A 17,418-nucleotide genomic window follows, 5' to 3' on the forward strand; every position below is an offset into this window, starting at 1 on the left:
AAATTACCCAGTTCCTGTCATCCCGTACTCTCAAAAGATGACCTCCAATGACCAACTTTTTCTTTTCTCCAGTTCACTTCTTGTGGCTGGAAAATACATCGCATGAAGGCCAGGAAAAGAGGAGGTGATGGTTCATAGAGAAGACAGGTGGGTAGAGAGAAGAAAGAAGAGACAGGATGGGGAGAGGGTCCCTGGGCAGTGACAGTGAGGTCATGGGGAGAGACTGGTGGGCTCATGGGGATAAAGCAATGAAAGACCGTGTTAAGCAACAGTGTTTGATCTCCACTTCCCAAAGGGCAGAAGGAATTCAGAGACAGGCACTGCTGTTCAAGGGCATAGGCTGGGTTCTTGAGAGGAGAGAGGAGAATGAAGATCCCTCAGCATCCTGGGATTGTCTGTAGGGATTTTGTCCAAAGAGTGATTTTGTCCAAAGACTGATGAGACAACTTTTGTGCTCAAAGTCCATATGCGACATTTGTTGTTGGGCATATGGGCTTCCTACGATTCCTTTCTCTCTGCCTTCTATTCCAGAGGCTCCAGGCCCTATACAGTTACCTTTAGAAGATGGGAGTGGGGTGGGGTGGAATGGGGGGGGTTAATACCAACAAGTGTCTTTGAGATGGCTAGCTCGTTCTGGTCAGGTTCAAATCTGGTTTTACTCCCAGAGACAGTGGCTTAATTTTGCTGCCATGACCTTCCTTGATTGTGTATAGCTGAGCTCTGGAAAGCCTCTGTGATCTTCTTGGAGATGTTGGAAGTTAAATATCATCCACTGTGTTCCACCTCCTCTGGGATCGCTCTCTCAAGAATTAAAACATGATTAGAACCGAGCTTCAAGAACTACGAGCGAATGAAAGATTTGTGTGTTTACCTGGACAACTTTCAAAGGGCAGAGGGCACTTTTTAGTTCATCAAGCTTACCAGACCTCCATAAGCTGGCTGTTTCTGGAAGGTCTTGGCATGATTTCAAAGCAAGGATGATGTCTGCTAACAGGGTTGGGAGAAGCAGGAGAGGCTTGTTTACATCGCTGGTTCCACTTTCAAGATCTGGTCACTGACACACACACAGACCAGAGCATGTTAGGCACACTAATGCCACTGTCACATCTGGATGCTCCTCTAAGGTAAACAGGCACCAAGTCCTCAAGTCCCTCAGTGGTGGAGAAGTTCAGCAGGATTGAGGAGTTCAGGGCAATGGAGTTTCTCAAGGCTGCTTTGGTGTAATGAAATCCCTGAAGGCTAGGTGGCAGAACTGATACATCATTGAAAACATGCCTCCCTCTCTTCAGGCAGGGGAAGAAGAAGCAGAGGCTAATGAAAGAGTATTAACAATGGGGTTAGATGCCTGGGAGAAGCAAAGCCTTGCACAAGGGACATCCTTGTGTACCCACACCCTGTGGGTACATTTATATGCTAACAAGCCTGCCCACTGCTCTTGGTGTCAGCACCACACCTACCCGACCTACAGAATCATCCACGTCCCACTAGCGAGCAGCTGGCTCTTCATGTTTTACTCTGGAGACAAGGTTTCTCCAGCGTGGACTGTGGTGACTTTGTGTGCATCAACACAAGCCCTAGAACTTCTCCGATGAGTAATTAGAAGGTGATCGCTATCAAAGTGCATGGCACTTTCCCCCCTTCATATTCTTTAAAGTGTTAACTTGCCTGTCTCACACAGTCAAGACAGAGAAGGTCACAGCCGTCTGCTTGGAACACTTTGCCATTGCGGCTGGGGACTTTCTCAAGAATGACACGGTGCTGCCGGGGTCAGTTCAACTGCCTCACCCTCTCCCATCCTCATCTGGCAGAGGTAGGCGCTCCCTTCAGATAGCTCTGTGTCCGTTTGCACAGTGGATTTGTAGGTTTTATATGGCATTTCTTGTAGAAAAGACGACTATCTTGTGGGTCAAACCACGTGCTGCTTCTAAGTTCAAGTTTTAAAGCGAGGTTCGCTGTAGCCAGCAACTTAACTGGAGTCGAGATTGACCCTGAGGCTGACTGTGATTCACAGTGATTTGTATCCCTATGTGAGCAGTATATGCATTCACGATTTTACGAATTGACGTTTAGAAGGCCCTGGAGAGGATCCAGGCAGATAGGGGCAGAGCAGAGCCCCATAAATACAGTTTGGGCCCGGAGCCCTCCTGTCTTCTCAGATCACGGGATCTGGCGTGTTTTTACAACGGGCAGCTCAGAAGCTGTGTTAATTTTGGAAAATGAGATTAACCAGGAAAAGTGATCCGTTGTGACTTAAAAGACAGGAGGGTGGAGAGGCCCTGCTCCGGCGGGGAGAGAGAAGTGGGTAGGGAAATGGAGTGAGAAGGGAGAGACGGAGGGTTAACTGCTTGAAACAGGTTTAATGTGATGAGCTTGAGCTATGAAAAGGCCAAATAAAACCACAGAGCCTGGCAGGGTCTGGCTTTCATCACAGCTCAGTGGAGGAGGGGGGTAGAAGGGTCAACACACAGGGCAAATTTGTGCGAATTGGGAGAAGATGGCCTTCCTCAAGCTACCTTCGTTATTGTCATTGGAAAATGGTTACAAGGCAACAGATGTTGAAGTCTTAAACATAAATTCTGGGGACTGGAGAGATGGCTCAGCAGTTACCACCCTGACCTGCTCCGACAGAGGCTCTAAGCTGGGTTCCCAGCACTCATATGTGGAGGCTACAGCTCTAGGGGACCCAGTGGCCTCTTCTGGCCTCTTCGGGCACCGCAAACACATGCCCAAAACCCCATCCATGCACATTGTAATTAAGATAAAAGTAGGCCTGTAAATAAAGTAAGTTCTGACTCTTATTGTTAGCCTTAAAATTGTACACACCCTAAATTTGCACAAATGTGCTAAAGTCTTCATCCCAGAGCCAAATTCACTTCACAAGTTTTAAAGAAAACTCAAGTCAACAACTCAAACAGCCATTTTAAAAACCAAACATTATAGAACAATGCAATAAAAAAAAAACCCAAACAAAAAAACCCATAAACAGAAGGGGAAAAAAAAAACCAACAAAACACTCATTTGATGCTGAGGAAAGATTGCAGGAAAATATTAAACCTTCTTTTCCCATAAGTCAGCCAATTTGCTTCTGTAAGAGCAGAGAACTGTGTGTGCACTAAAGTCAGTGTGACTCTTAACACACTGTAGTCTCTATTCACACCACTGTCAAATCCACCAAAAAATGCAGTAAAGTCAGCGTGACTCTTAACACACTGTAGTCTCTATTCACACCACTGTCAAATCCACCAAAAAATGCAGTAAAGTCAGCGTGACTCTTAACGCACTGCAGTCTCTATTCACACCACTGTGAAATCCACCAAAAATGCAGTAAAGTCAGTGTGACTCTTAATGCACTGCAGTCTCTATTCACACCACTGTCAAATCCACCAAAAATGTAAATAAAAGCAACCAACACTCCCATTGCTGCAAAAGTATAGAAAACGCTAATTTAGTATGTTGGCTGGTGTTAGGCTGAGGTCATGCTGGAAAATAGATCAATATTTGTGATTGTGACTTACCTGTTATGGTGTAAATTTGTGAGTTTCGTGCACAGTGGTTGATGTCCTGATTGATATTTAGTACTTCAGTTACTGCCTAACTGACACTAGGGTCTTGCCTTACACTGTGGTTTTTGTTTTTGTTTTTTGCTTTGCTTTTCAAGACAAGGTTTTACTGTGTAGCACTGGCTGTCCTGGGACTCACTCTGTGGACCAGGTTGATCTTGAACTCACAGAGATCTGCCTGCCTCTGCCTCCTGAATGCTGGGATTAAAGGCATGCAACACCACCACCCAGTCACAGTGGTTAGTTTTGAAGCCAGTTTGCAATACAGAAATTGATTATAGTAAAAATTCCCACTGGAAAACCCCTTAAATCATGTGGGAAACGAAAGCCTCACCTTTGCCACCTGGCTCTGTGTCACCCAGGCTTCACTTGGCCCTTTCCCACTATCTCAAAATACTGACCATGGGATTTGGGGGTGTGGTGTGGCTTTGATGTCTCTGGAAATGGAAAATGTTCTTCTACAGATATATTAGGTGACCATCCAAAATGATCTAAGGTGCACTCAATTTTCAAGATGACTAACAAAATAAAACACAAATGCACACCGCAACGCATTTCAAAGAATACACCTATAGATAGACTCAGTTTCTCAAATGTGCGTCATGCCCTTGCCCCAAGGGTTTGCAGAATTGAATGTGGGGTCCATAAGAAATGTGGCAATAGTAAAAGTGCAATGATGAAAAATTAACTCAGAATCAAATGTGTAGTGAATCCAAGGTGCTTCTGGCAGTACTTACCAGTGCTGCATCATGGGACTTCACCACGGTTCTGCTGACCATGCAGCATGCAGTCTTGGCACTGTATATACTGCATTGTCACACACACCGGTGTAGACTGCATGGGACTCATTGGCTCAGATTCGAGACTTCTGTGCAGTAAGAGTTACATTGACTTTACTGACTCTTCTTACAGAAGCAAAATGTCTTAATTATGGACGATGAAGACATCATATTTTCCTACCATCTTCAAACGAATGCATCTTCAGATTGTATTTTGTTAGAGAGTTTTGTTTTAAAAATGACTGAGTTTTAGACTTGAGTTTTTTTTTAAGTGTCAAATGAGTTTTGGGATTAGGAGAGAATTTCTAACAATTTCTGAAGTGGCTGTAAACATACTTCTATCATTTTTTTAACCATGTATTTTTCTATGAAGTGGTGGTCTCAGCATTTATAATTGTAGAGTAAAAATATCTATCAACTCTGAAAAACATTGCAGATGCCCTGTGTCCTTTGGTATCAAGTGTTAAGAACCAATTATTTATGTGAAAAGGGGCAACTGTCTATCTCATTTCTGGGTAGAGTTTCTTTTGTCTTTTATTATGCTTTACTTGGTGTGTGTGTAGTTCATGGAGTACATGTGGAAATCAAAAAACAACTTGTGAGAAATGGTTCTGTCTAGTGTGTGGGTACTTAGAAATGGAATTTAGCTCCTCAGTTTTGGCAACAAATTTCTTTATCTGCTGAGCCATCTCATCAGCCCACTTTTGTCTTTCATAAAGAGTAAATCATGTATATGTCAAACAATTACTTTAAAATGCAATTTTTATGACTTATTATCAGCAGATACTTGATTTGTTTACTTATTTTATATACCTGTGTACTCAGGCAGAGAGGGCCATGAATTGTAGAAGGAGCAGCGGGCCGCTTTCTGCCACCCAGCTCCTGGCTGTCTGGCTAGCTTATAACCCGAAATAACAACACACAAATTGTATTCATTTAAACACTGCCTGACCCATTAGTTTCAGTCTCTTATTGGCTAATTCTCACATCTTGCTTTAACCCATATTTAGTAATCTGTGTAGCACTACAAGGTGGTGGCTTACCGGGAAAGATTCAGCATGTCTGACCTGGTGGCTGGCTCCATTGTGTCTGCCCTCACTTCCTTTCTTCCCAGCATTCTGTTCTGTCTACTCCACCCACCTATGTTCTGACCTATCAGGCCAAGCAGTTTCTTTATTAATTAACCAATGAAAGCAACAGATAGACAAATGACCTTCCAACATCAATGAATAGTTTCAGGGACTTTGCTGTTCACTGAGAGGGAACATGGGCACAAGCCTGCATTCCTTACCCTGAAGCTATCTCCAACTGGTAACCACACCACTTGTAAGGAAAAATAGTTTTCTCCAATGGAGTTTCACCGAGTATACAAATTATACTTGAGGACTGGCCTCACCCCAGCAGTAAATGGTGAACACAAAGTGAACTTAGCGGTTCTTAGAGGTTTTAGATGTCTATCATCTCATGAAGCTTTGTTTGGGCATTTTCAACCTTACAGGTCTTTTGCATATATATTATGGTTTCCAGTTTTGTGTTTTTATGGGATTTCTGTGTGTGTGAGAATGTGTATGTCTGTATCTCTATGTGTTTCTTGTGTCTTTTCTTTGTTTCTTTCCCCCCCGTTTGTTTAGCTTGACCTATTCTAGTTTGTTTTTATTACATCTTATTATTTTTTAGATGGCTGTTTTCAAATGAGAGTAAGAAAAATGTGGGTTTGAGGGGGGAGGTGGGGAGGATCTGGGAGGAGTTAAGGAAGAAGAAAACACAATCAGAATATATTGTATGAAAAAAATCTGTTTTCAATTAAAAAAAAAAGAGAAAAAAAACGTACTTTAGAACACACTGGTTTGAGAAACTGGTCCACTTGCTTGGTCACTGATCTGAGATGGGCAGCATGCACAGGGTATTCAGTGATTTCTTCCCTGGTTTGAGGTCATCAATGTCCCTAACAACACAAAGAATACAAGATCCAAAGCTAGGCTCCCAGTTTCTCAGACCCTTGAGCTTCCCAGAACCACAGGAAGCCTATCTTCTGCTCAACCTCCTGGCCTACTGATGGGACTGTTCAACTTAATTGGGCAATGAACTATTGGGCTTTTGAACTAACTCAGACCTCTTCTTCTGGGAGCTTCTGTTAGGCTGTTCACTGCCAAGCTGAGAGGTGGACTCTTTGCCCAATTGAGAGAGACACAGTGGACAAAACCATAGACTGAACACATGCAAGTAACATGGACAGCCTGTGCTATTATGGACTCTATCTATCTATCTATCTATCTATCTATCTATCTATCTACCTACCTATCTATCATCTATCTATCTATCTATCTATCTATCTATCTATCTATCTATCTACCTACCTATCCATCCATCATCTATCTGTCTGTCTGTCTTTCCGTCCGTCCATCTATCTATCATCTATCTATTTGTGTGTGTAGGGGTCAGATGTATCACATACAGGTGAGACACCATGGGGCCAGGAAAGTTTGCTACCGGTTTGATGGTGAATGAGTATTCTACATAGCATAAACATGACTCACTAGAAATGTATGCTTCTGTTGACTTGGAAAAGATAAATGAAGCAACTGACCACCAAGCACACATCATTAAACTATAAACATCTACCTTGCCCATCTATTCATCAATCCACCCATCCATCCATCCATCCATCCATCCATCCATCCATCCATCTACCCAAGAGTGGAAATCTGAGAAGAGAAAGATATGGCATTTACCTCTTTGGGGAGGACTTCATGTGAAAGATGGGTTTTCCCCCCAGCCTCCAACTTGTTCTTATTTTTGGTTAAAAGATCTCAACTTTGAGAAAGTTGAAACTGGTAACAAAAACTACAGTACTGACTTATGCATTTATAACACATAATCTCTGTTAGAATGAATTCTGTACCTACTTTACATTTTTAAAAACATACTCTAAGAGCTGGGGAGATGACTCAGTTCATAAAACACTTGTTTTCCAAGTGTAGGGACCTGAATTCTGGCTGCCCAAACCTACATAAACAGCTGGGTCTGGTGGCACATGTCTGTAACTCTAGTGATGGCAGACTGGAAACTGGAGATGGGCAGGTTCCTGGAAGCTCATGATTAATTAGTGAAGTTCCAAGTTAACGAGAGACTCCAGCTTAAAAGATGGAAGGTACCTGAAGAATAACATCTGGAGTTATTTCCTGATTTCCATTTGCATATGAACATATGTTCTATCTATAGATACAAGTGTACCTGCCCATACAGGAATATGTACAAACACATACACACACAGAGTATATTGCAAAACATCATGCCATAAGCAAGGTCATCACCTCATGGTTACCATGCCTCTTGGTTGTATCACTTTCTCTTGTGCTTAATTTAATTCTATCCAACATAGCCTTAGTAGTAATATAATAATATAATATAATATAATATAATATAATCTTTATATATTATATCTTTTCTTGGTCTGTGGTAGGCTCCCATTAGGACTGCATAGGTACACTTTGACATTTGTATGATGAAACTGCCTAATAAGGTGTTTCTCAGACTACATCCCCATTTTTAAGTGACACATGACTGTATAGTGAAAATTTGGCTTTTTAGCTCCAGAGACAATGTTATGTCTATGGACCTTCTCCCATCTTACACCCTAAAGTGAACTCAAGCAGTGAGATCGGATAGTGCAGGCCTATAATTCCAGTTACTTCAGAGCCTGAGGCAAGGGGACTTCAAGTTCAAGACATATTTGGGCTACTGAGTGAATTCAAGTTCAGCCTGGGAAACTTAATGAGACTTCATCTCTTTTTATGGTAGAATGATTTCCCATTGTATGGAAGCATCTCATTTTGTTTATTCATTAATCAGCTGGTGGAAATGTGGTCTAGTTTTTCTTTTTGCTTGTTTTTTGTTTTCGGAGGCAGGGTTTCTCTATAGCTTTGGAGCCTGTCCTGGAACTAGCTCTGTAGACCAGGCAGGCCTCGAACTCAAAGAGATCAGCCTGCCTCTGCCTTCTGAGTGCTGGGATTAAAGGTGTGCACCACCACTGTCCGTGCTATTTTTTTAAAATCATGTTGCTGCTTCACCATGCACCTTTAATCCCAACACGCGGGAGGCAGAGGCAGGTGGATCTCTGTGAGTTTGAGGCCAACATGATGTACAAAGCAAGTTTCAGGACAGTCAGGACTGTTTCACGGTGAAAGCCTGTCTCAAAAAAACAAAACAAAGAAAATCATGCTGCTATGAGGTGGAAGAGATGGCTCAGCAGTTAAGAGCACTTGCTTCTCTTGCCAAAGTCTTAGGTTCAGTTCCCAGCACCCACATAGTGGCTTACAAATCATCTGTAACTCTAGCACCATGGGACTGGTGACATCCTCTGGCTTCCACTGGCATCAGGAATGTACATGGTACATATACATACATGCTGGCAAAATACACATACACATACACATAAAATAAATAAATGCATTTTAAAAATGTGTGAGAGACATGCTGCTACAAACATGTATATACAAAGTTTTGTGTGGATTGTTTTTCTTTTACTTCTCTTGTGTGACATACCGATTGCTGGTTTATATGGCATCTAACTCTGTTTAACTCTCAGAGGAGTTGTCAGACTGGTACTGACTGGTTTGTGGCCAGCAGCAACACCTCTGTGTATTTCCTGGAGCAATGTACACCAGGATTCCAATTTTCCATGTTTGCCAACACATTATTTTACTTTTTATTATGATTGTCCTATTGGGTATGGCACAGTATCTCACTGTGATTCTGATTTATATTTATCTGCTAAGAATCTTTCATGTATTTATTGGTCATTCAGAAAGAAGTCTACTTAGCTCCCTTGTCCTTTTAAAATTGGATTACTTGTCTTTTGTTATTGAGTTATATTGGGGTTCTTTTAGATTATGTTTCATCATCTTTCTACCTACTTCTGTTTGTCATAAAAAATTTCTCAAATGTCCTTTTAAGCATCCTTTGGGTATATGCCCAAGAGGGGTATTGCTGGATCCTAACGTAGATTGATTCCCAATTTTCTGGGAAACCACCAAACTGATATCCAAAGTGGCTGTACAACTTTGCATTCCCACCAGCAATGGAAGAATGTTCCCCTTAATCCACATCCTCTTCAGCACAAGCTATTATTAGTGTTTTTGATCTTGGCTGTTCTGACTGGTGTAAGTTAGGATCTCAGAGTTGTTTTGATTTGCATTTTCCTGATGAATAAGGATGTTGAACATTTCCCTAAGTGTCTTTCAGCCATCTGAGATTCTTCTGTTGAGAATTCTCTGTTTAGATCTGTATCCCATTTTTTAATTGGATTATTTGGTATTTTGATGTCTAATTTCTTGAGTTCTTTATATATTTTGGAGATCAGTCCTCGGTCTGATGTGGGGTTGGTGAAGATCTTTTCCCACTCAGTAGACTGCCTTTTGTCTTATTGACTGTGTCCTTTGCTTTACAGAAGTGTTCCTTTCTCTCAAGTTCTTCTCAACCTCCCCTTCTCCCCTCCTTCTCCTCTTCTGTCCTTTCTTCTCCTCCCACCCCACTCCCAATTTTCTCAGGAGATCTTGTCTATTTTCCCTTCCCAGGGGGATCCATGTATGTTTCTCTTAGGGTTCTCCTTGTTACTTAGCTTCTCTGGGGTAGGGGACTATAGGCTCATTGTCTTTTGCTTTACCACTAGTATCCACTTATGAGTGAGTACATGCTATGCCCATCTTTCTGGGTCTGGTTACCTCACTCAGGATGTGTTTTATTTTCTAGCTCCATCTATTTGCATGCAAATTTCAAGATGTCATTTTTTTTTCTGCTGAGTAGTACTCCATTGTGTAAATTTACCACATTTTCTTTTTCCATTATTTGGTTGAGGGGCATCTAGATCATTTCCAGATTCTGGTTATTACAAATAATGTTGTTATGAACAAAATTGAGCAAATGTTCTTGGTCTAGATGGGGGAAGGACAAAGACCAAGAGCAAGAAAATAGATATCTTGATTGAGGGAGCCATTATGGGGCTAACAAGAAACCTGACACTAGAGAAGTTCCCAGGAATTTACAAGGATGTCCCCAGCTAAGATCCTAAGCAACAGTGGAGAGGGTTCCTGAACTGGACTTGCCATGTAGTCAGATTGATGACTGTCTTAAATGTTATCATAGAACCTTCATCCAACAATTGATGGAAGCAGATGCAAAGATCCATAGTGGAGCGCTGGACTGAGCTCACAAAGTCCAGTCGAAGAGTGGAAGGAGTGAGAATTTGAGCAAAGACATCAAGACCATGATGGGGATACCCACTGAAGCAGCTTTCCTGAGCTAATGGGAACCAATCAACTCCAGCCTGACAGCGTGGGAGCCAGCATAGGACCAAACTAGGTCCTCTGAATGTGGGTGATAGTTGTATGATGGGGGCAGATTGTGGGGCCACTAGCAATGAGACCAGGATTTATCCCCACTGCTTGCTTGTACTGGCTTTTTGGAACCTGTTTTCTTTGAAGGGATGCCTTGCTCAGCTTAGATACAATGGGGAGGGCCTTGGCCCTGCCTCAAAACAATGTGCTAGATTTTGTTGATTCCCCATGGGAAGCCTTATCCTCTCTGAGGAGTGGATGGATGAGTGGGAGGGGGGAGAGGTGAAGGGAGCGGGAGGAGAGAAAGAAGTGGGAACTAGGATTAATACGTAAAATGAGAAAAGATAGTTTTTTAAAAAAATAAATTAATTAAAAAAATTTCTCAAGTACCTGTCTACCAATTTGAATAATTCAAAAGTCAACTGATTAGGGATTGACATTACATTTGCAAATCCTACCACTTTTGTTCTATAAGGCAGCATGAGCTCGGAAGCCATGCTACATGTCTCTTGCCATTGTCTAGCGGTTAGGAGAACCCTATAGGTCTCACCAGTACTCATGGGGGAAGGAATTGTACCGGAGCTTAGGTCACTGGAAGGTTACCTTAGAGTTCTGCCTTTCACAATGATCAATAGGGCAACTCCATTTTCATTCTCAAGTTGACCATTGGTAAAATAATAGGACTGGCTGGAAGAAAGACTATGTTAATTACAAACAGACTAATGCAAAACATAGACACAAACAAAGATGAGGGAAGAATGTTGGTGAGGAAGCTACATTGAGTTACTTTTCATGACTCTCAAGTTCTATAGTTAAATGAAAGTCCAAGGAGGCCACCAGCAAACAAACTCAAGCAAGCAGATACTTGCTGAGTTCTCTTTGGCACCAGGCCCCTTGCTTTACTTTGTGTTACTATGGACACATAAGTGAATGTGGTACCTAGTTTCAGGACACAATTTCCTATGGAAGAATGGACACAAAGCAGCATCCTCTAAGAAAGATGCAGCAAACTGGCCTATTGGCCATAAGAGCCCTTTGTGAGCTTCTTGTGACACCTTGACTGATGTCCTATTTCTTTGGTCACTTAGGCCCCTCACCTGGTCTTTTGACCATCCTAGAGAATATGGCTAACTCCAGAGAAGGAGGTATAGATTGTTGCTGTAGGGCTGTGCTTTGATGTTGGCTGACATCTGGTCAACCTCATGATAATAAAGCCACTCAGAACAGCAGTGTTGAAGAGAGGCTTGACGGATTTCATGAAAAATTAGGTTTTCCACTTCTGACTTCCAGGGGTTATTCACAGTGTGAGGCAAGTGGGGAAAGACATTCAGGAAAATTGATGAGGAGTGTTTGGGCCAGAGCCTTCTGGAATCAGTTCTTGTCCCGAGGCTGGCCCATACTGTTCCAGCTTACCCTGGTGCCTTTGAAGTGCGTTACCTGGATGAAGAGCTAAGCCAGCTTGGCAGGGTGGGGAGGGAGGCTGTGTGGTCTGGCAGAGAGGAGAGCACAGGGGCAGAGGGACTGTGCTCCAATCTGTAGCTGACTCATGGCACCTCTGGCCAGGAGCTGCATGGTTGGGTCCAGCTGGAAAACAGGGAAGAGACCCAAGTCAGGCTCTCATTGAGAAATCCAGATGTCCTTCTTGAGAACAAACAAGGCAGCTTCCCTTTCTTCCTCTGGTCTCTTTTTCTCCCTGTGTGGGTATCTAGGCTCTGGATTGTGTGTGGGTATTTCTTTTTTCTGCTCTTCCTTGTGACTCCTCTTCTGGGCCTGATTGGGATCTGTTGTCCCTATCGTTGAATATGATTGTGCTGAGTTCACAGTTGTCCATCAGCTTCATCATGCGTGACTTTGACCTTCCTAAAGTTGAAGAGAAACTTGGATTTCCATGTATTCTGTAAAGCATGTCTGGGTTTCTTCCCTTCTTTCTGGGTAATAGAAATGTCAGGACATGAAAAGAATAGAAGATGGCTTTGGAAAGGGCTAGAATTAAGAGTTCTTGTTCTGTCTGTTGTTGGATGAACTACAGATACATATTTTTTGAAATAGGTATTTCTGGTACTGGAACAAAGGGGGCAAAAATCTATCATTTAAAGTGAGTATTTTGCTAGGGCCTTGAATTCTGTATTTCTGCTCCACCCTTGGTCTCTGCCTACTGTTCTCAGAATGGTGACATTTCTTCCACCCTCTCATACCATTCCATCCCTTTCCTTTCTTCCTTCATTAGAGTCACTTGCAGAGTAAACTGCACTTTAAGACCACATTTCATTTGCTTCTGTCTGCAGAGGAAGAGGCTTGTTCAGTGGCTAACTTTGCCACTGAGCAGGAGGTGGTCGAGGCCAGAGCTGGGCCAGAGTCACTCAGTGACCTTCATACCATTTGGGACTTCAGGTTTTTTCTGTAACCTGTGAAAAAAAGAATAATTTAATTTACTGTGAAGGCTTGGAGGGATTACAAAACAGGACAGCACATATCCGACTCTTAGCATACAACACAGTAAGTGGTTACTGGATTCTGACCTGAAGTTCTAGTTCCTCATGACCAGAAACTTGACTTCCCCTCTCAATGTATTCCTTGATTTAGTTGCGTTTCTGTTCTTTGTCATCCCAAAAGACTTTATTCAAACATATTCCTAGACCTTCTGATTTTTGAGTGGTGCCTGGCTGTCAAAAGTCTTCTTTTCCTCACTGATAAATGTTGGGATTTTGTGTCTTTACAGGATGCCCACCCTTAAGGTACCACATGTAAAGTGTTTGTTTTCCTGTTAGTTTCCAGAATAGACACATGCCACTTAATAGGAATCCCTTAGGGTACCAAACATTGCTCCCCATGCTGCAATTTGAACATTTCTTTCTACTTTTTTTTTCAGGGAGCCTTGTAGCTCCATCTATTTTCTTTAAAGCACTTGGGTTCTAGAAAGGCTAAGATCATTCTTTTCTCTGCTTTTAAAGACTGAGTTTTTCAGTGGAGAGGTCCTGGGGATCTACAAACCTATTTTGATTTTTTTCAGTACTGGGTGTTGAACCAAGGTCCTCATACAAACTAGGCAAGAGCCCAAATCATAAGTGAACACAAATTTTATCACTGAGCTATATCCCCAGCCCCTCACTTGGAATCTTAGATTGCTTGGGATGGAACCCACAGCCCTGGCCATGCCAGAAGAGTGCTCTTGTGTTAGCAATCCAACTTAAAAGTTTTAAGCCATATCTTTTTCATGTAAGACACTGATGTTTTGGGACTTTATCCTATCCTTTTGAGAAGTAATAAGACATTCACAGGAATTGACTCTTTGATATACCCCACAATACCTAGAAGGCGAAGTGAAATCATTTTGTCCACCTTCAAACTGAAGCCAAGAAGGCTGGCTGCAAGGATGAACACGAAGACAAGTCAGCTTAGAGACTGGGGGGAGAGGATGCATCCTTCCCCGACCTTCCCAGGCTCACTGCCAAGCTGTCAAAGACACCTGAGTTCTGGGTGCAGTTCGTTTCAGAGTGAGTCAAAACCATGAAAGAGTCTTGTTCACACATGCCCAACAAGGGAAAGAACCTGGAGGGACAAGCTTCTAGGAGTCCTCTTGGGGAGTTGGGAGACCTTTCTTCCTCTCTGCTAGGCAAGAGAGCCCACCAATTTAAAAGGAATATGGCCCCTCAGGTTGTCTTCAGGGTCAGGGTTTCAAGGTATTGAAACCATCCTTCCATGGCTCCCATCAGTTTCTACTGAGTGCCGGGCTGGGGACCATTTGTAACAGGCACAGAGAACTCCTTTGGGCATGAACTGGACAGCACTGTCCAGAACATCGCTATCATGTTACCCCAGTGTTGCAGAATATTTGTTTACACTGTAAAGATGTGTTTCTGCCCAAAGAACTTTCCAGTTGGTTTAATAAAGAGCGGAAGGGTCAATAGTTAGGCAAAAAAGAATAGGCAAGACTTCCAGGGAAAGAGAGGAACTGAGAGGGAAGAAGACTCTAGACATGTGGGAGATACCAGGGAGACACCAAAGAGGTCGGATGTACAGTACAGTGTGGAGGTAACTGAACCACGTGATAGAACATAGATTAATATAAGCAGTTAAATTAAGATATAAGAGCTAGTGAGGCTAGCCTAAGCTAATGGCCAACCTTTTATAATTAATAAGAAGTCTCCATGCTGTTATTTGTGAGCTGGTGACTGACGACAAAGCATGCTACATCCTAGAAACCAGGAAACAACCGAACCAGTTTTTTTAATTTTTTTCTAGCACCTGGGAATTAAACTTCTTAGATGAGCCAATAGTGTCATCTCTTCCTTAGCCCAAACTTCCTCTCCCAGGGCTGCAGCAAAGGAAGAATTTAGAATGGGTAAGATAATAACCATTTGGGAAGCCAAAGGCCATTGACATTTTGTGGGTTTGAGCATCCCTTCCTCACTATCCTTTGAGTCATGGACCACATTCCTGAGTGAGATTTGCAGCCAGGCAGTTGGTTGGAGATCTGAAAAGCATCTTTTGTTGGTTAGATCCATGGTTGGGGTAAATTTCAGATGCCTCTGTAAATGGGGATGATTCAACAGCTCCAGTTTATCTTCATGAGGAAAGATCCATCTTTGTGGGTTTAGGTGAGAAAACCACTGTGAGGTGCCTAGAGCTGGACACTTTAGGGATAGGAGAGCCAGATACAATTTAGGATGCCTAGTTAAATTTGCGATCTTAGACAAATAGCACATTTTAGTATACACCTGTCTCATTCAGTATTTATGAAATAACTCACACAAAATTGATCTGCTGTTTTCCTAAACTTCAAACCAAACTGGGTATCCTGTGTTTTGTTTGTTGACTCTGGCACCTCTTCCTGGAGTCCTGGCATCTTCTGGTTTCAGTGGAGATGAGGTGTGCACACACTTGAACATGGGAAGCAAGATACCGGGGCAGATGGGAAGGGCATGTCAGTTGCTATGGGTGACATGACAAGAAGCCAAACAGGGTTAGAGGTTATTTTGATGTTTCTAGTTTTTCTATTTTGAATGATTATACAACTACTAACTTTGTATTTTCAAACGTCTCTCAAGTCCCTGAGGATTGTTGGAGAATTCCAATATCCATCCAAAATTTGACTAGTTGCTCTGAAATAATTCCCCACTAGGCCATTAGGAAAAATGAACAAATGAACAAGGTAAGAGTCTTAGTGAGGTGTGTGACTCCCTCCCTCCCCTTTCCTTTCTTTGCCTCTTCCCCTTCCTGCCCTCCATGCCCCCCTGCTCTACCCCCTTCCTGCCCCTCCTCTTCCCTGCCCCTCTCCTCAGTTCTTGAATTCCAGACCGCTCCCATCACATCTTTTCTCCTCTTGGAGATAGACTGTGAGGAAAGAGCTGCAAGAATTTAGGCGTAATCTGGGAAAAGTAAGTCATGTCTTAGATGTTTCAACTCCTGCGCAAGAGGGGAGTCCAGCGATGGCTCTGGGAGTGTGGCAAGAAAAGGTTTTGGGCTGGGACTTAGGGACTTCTGGCAGGGCTTGAATCAGTCCTCGGCAGGCGGAGGGATGGAAGACTTAACAGAGCGGAGCATAGCTGGCTTCGGACTGTGCAAAGGGGAGGGGAAGAAGCAGTTTTGACTGCCGACTGAGTCTTGGAGGACAGGGAAGGGGGGCAGCGTTACAAGTGGCATTGGAGTCTGAGCAGTTGCTCAGAGCTCTTGGACTGGATGGGAATGGCGGCATCTGGATCTTTCTCTTCAAGACACATCTTCCGGTGTTTTGATGCCAGTGGTCAGAGGACTTGACCAGAATTAAGTAGTGTCAAGTAAGGGGCAAAGATGAGGAGGCAGGCTGGTTACAGCCTTCCAATAATAGTGAGCTCTTCCTGTTTACATGGTAGAACTTCTACTCCAGAACCAAATGTTCCAGCATTGCCCAGGCAAGGGCCCTCTTCTCTCGGCTAACTTGTCTGGGGATTTGTGGGTCCCAGCTCTAATTCAAAGAGCACACTACTCCAGGGAAAGGCTGCATGGACAGAAGAGAAGCTGTCCCAGACCATGAGTGTGGTCAAGCTAGGAGCTCACCTAGCAAGACAGGCTTTCTGCTGGTTTCTCTGTGTTGTTTCTCTCCTGGCCAACCCAAGCATAAATCAGTCTTATCCTGACCCTTTAAAGCCTTTTCTTCTCTGCCACATCTTTAACTCCTCTTTAGATGAGGACATAACAGAGCCAGAGAGTCCCTTTTTCTCAGTGTCCTCTTCTTTAATGTGGATGGCACCTCACCTATCCCTTGTCTTGCTTGATCCATCCTCCCTAAGCCTATGCAGATGGAGATTAGCTTTAGAGTTGAGAATCTCTTTACAAATCTGGGCATGGCTCGCACATGTAGTTCTATTTGGGAAGGAGGCTGAGCTATGTTCTGAGTGTGAGGTCTGTTTGGGCTACATAGTGAGTCTCAGGCCAGCTGGAGTTATAAGATAAAATCTATATCAACAAGACAAACAAACTTTTTAAGAAAAAAAAAAACAACGGAATTCTTTGTGAATCTTCTTGAGATTATCTCTGAGTTTTCCATTTCCTTGAATTTGGGTATTCACAAAGACCTTGGGATATGGCCTCTGGAAATGATGAGGGTTTAATTCTCAGCAAATCACCATAGCACGTGATCCAAATTGTTGAGATGCTGTGTGACATTTTATTTTTACGATTTATTGTGTGTGCATGTATGTGTAACATCTGTATTTTTACCTGTCCTTAGAGGGCGTGAGATCTCCTAGAGTTGGAATCACAGAA

Source organism: Alexandromys fortis, unplaced genomic scaffold, assembly GCF_014885135.2.
Source record: "Alexandromys fortis isolate MF-2015 unplaced genomic scaffold, M_Fortis_MF-2015_v1.1 scaffold_220, whole genome shotgun sequence".
Taxonomy (NCBI): Eukaryota; Metazoa; Chordata; class Mammalia; order Rodentia; family Cricetidae; genus Alexandromys; species Alexandromys fortis.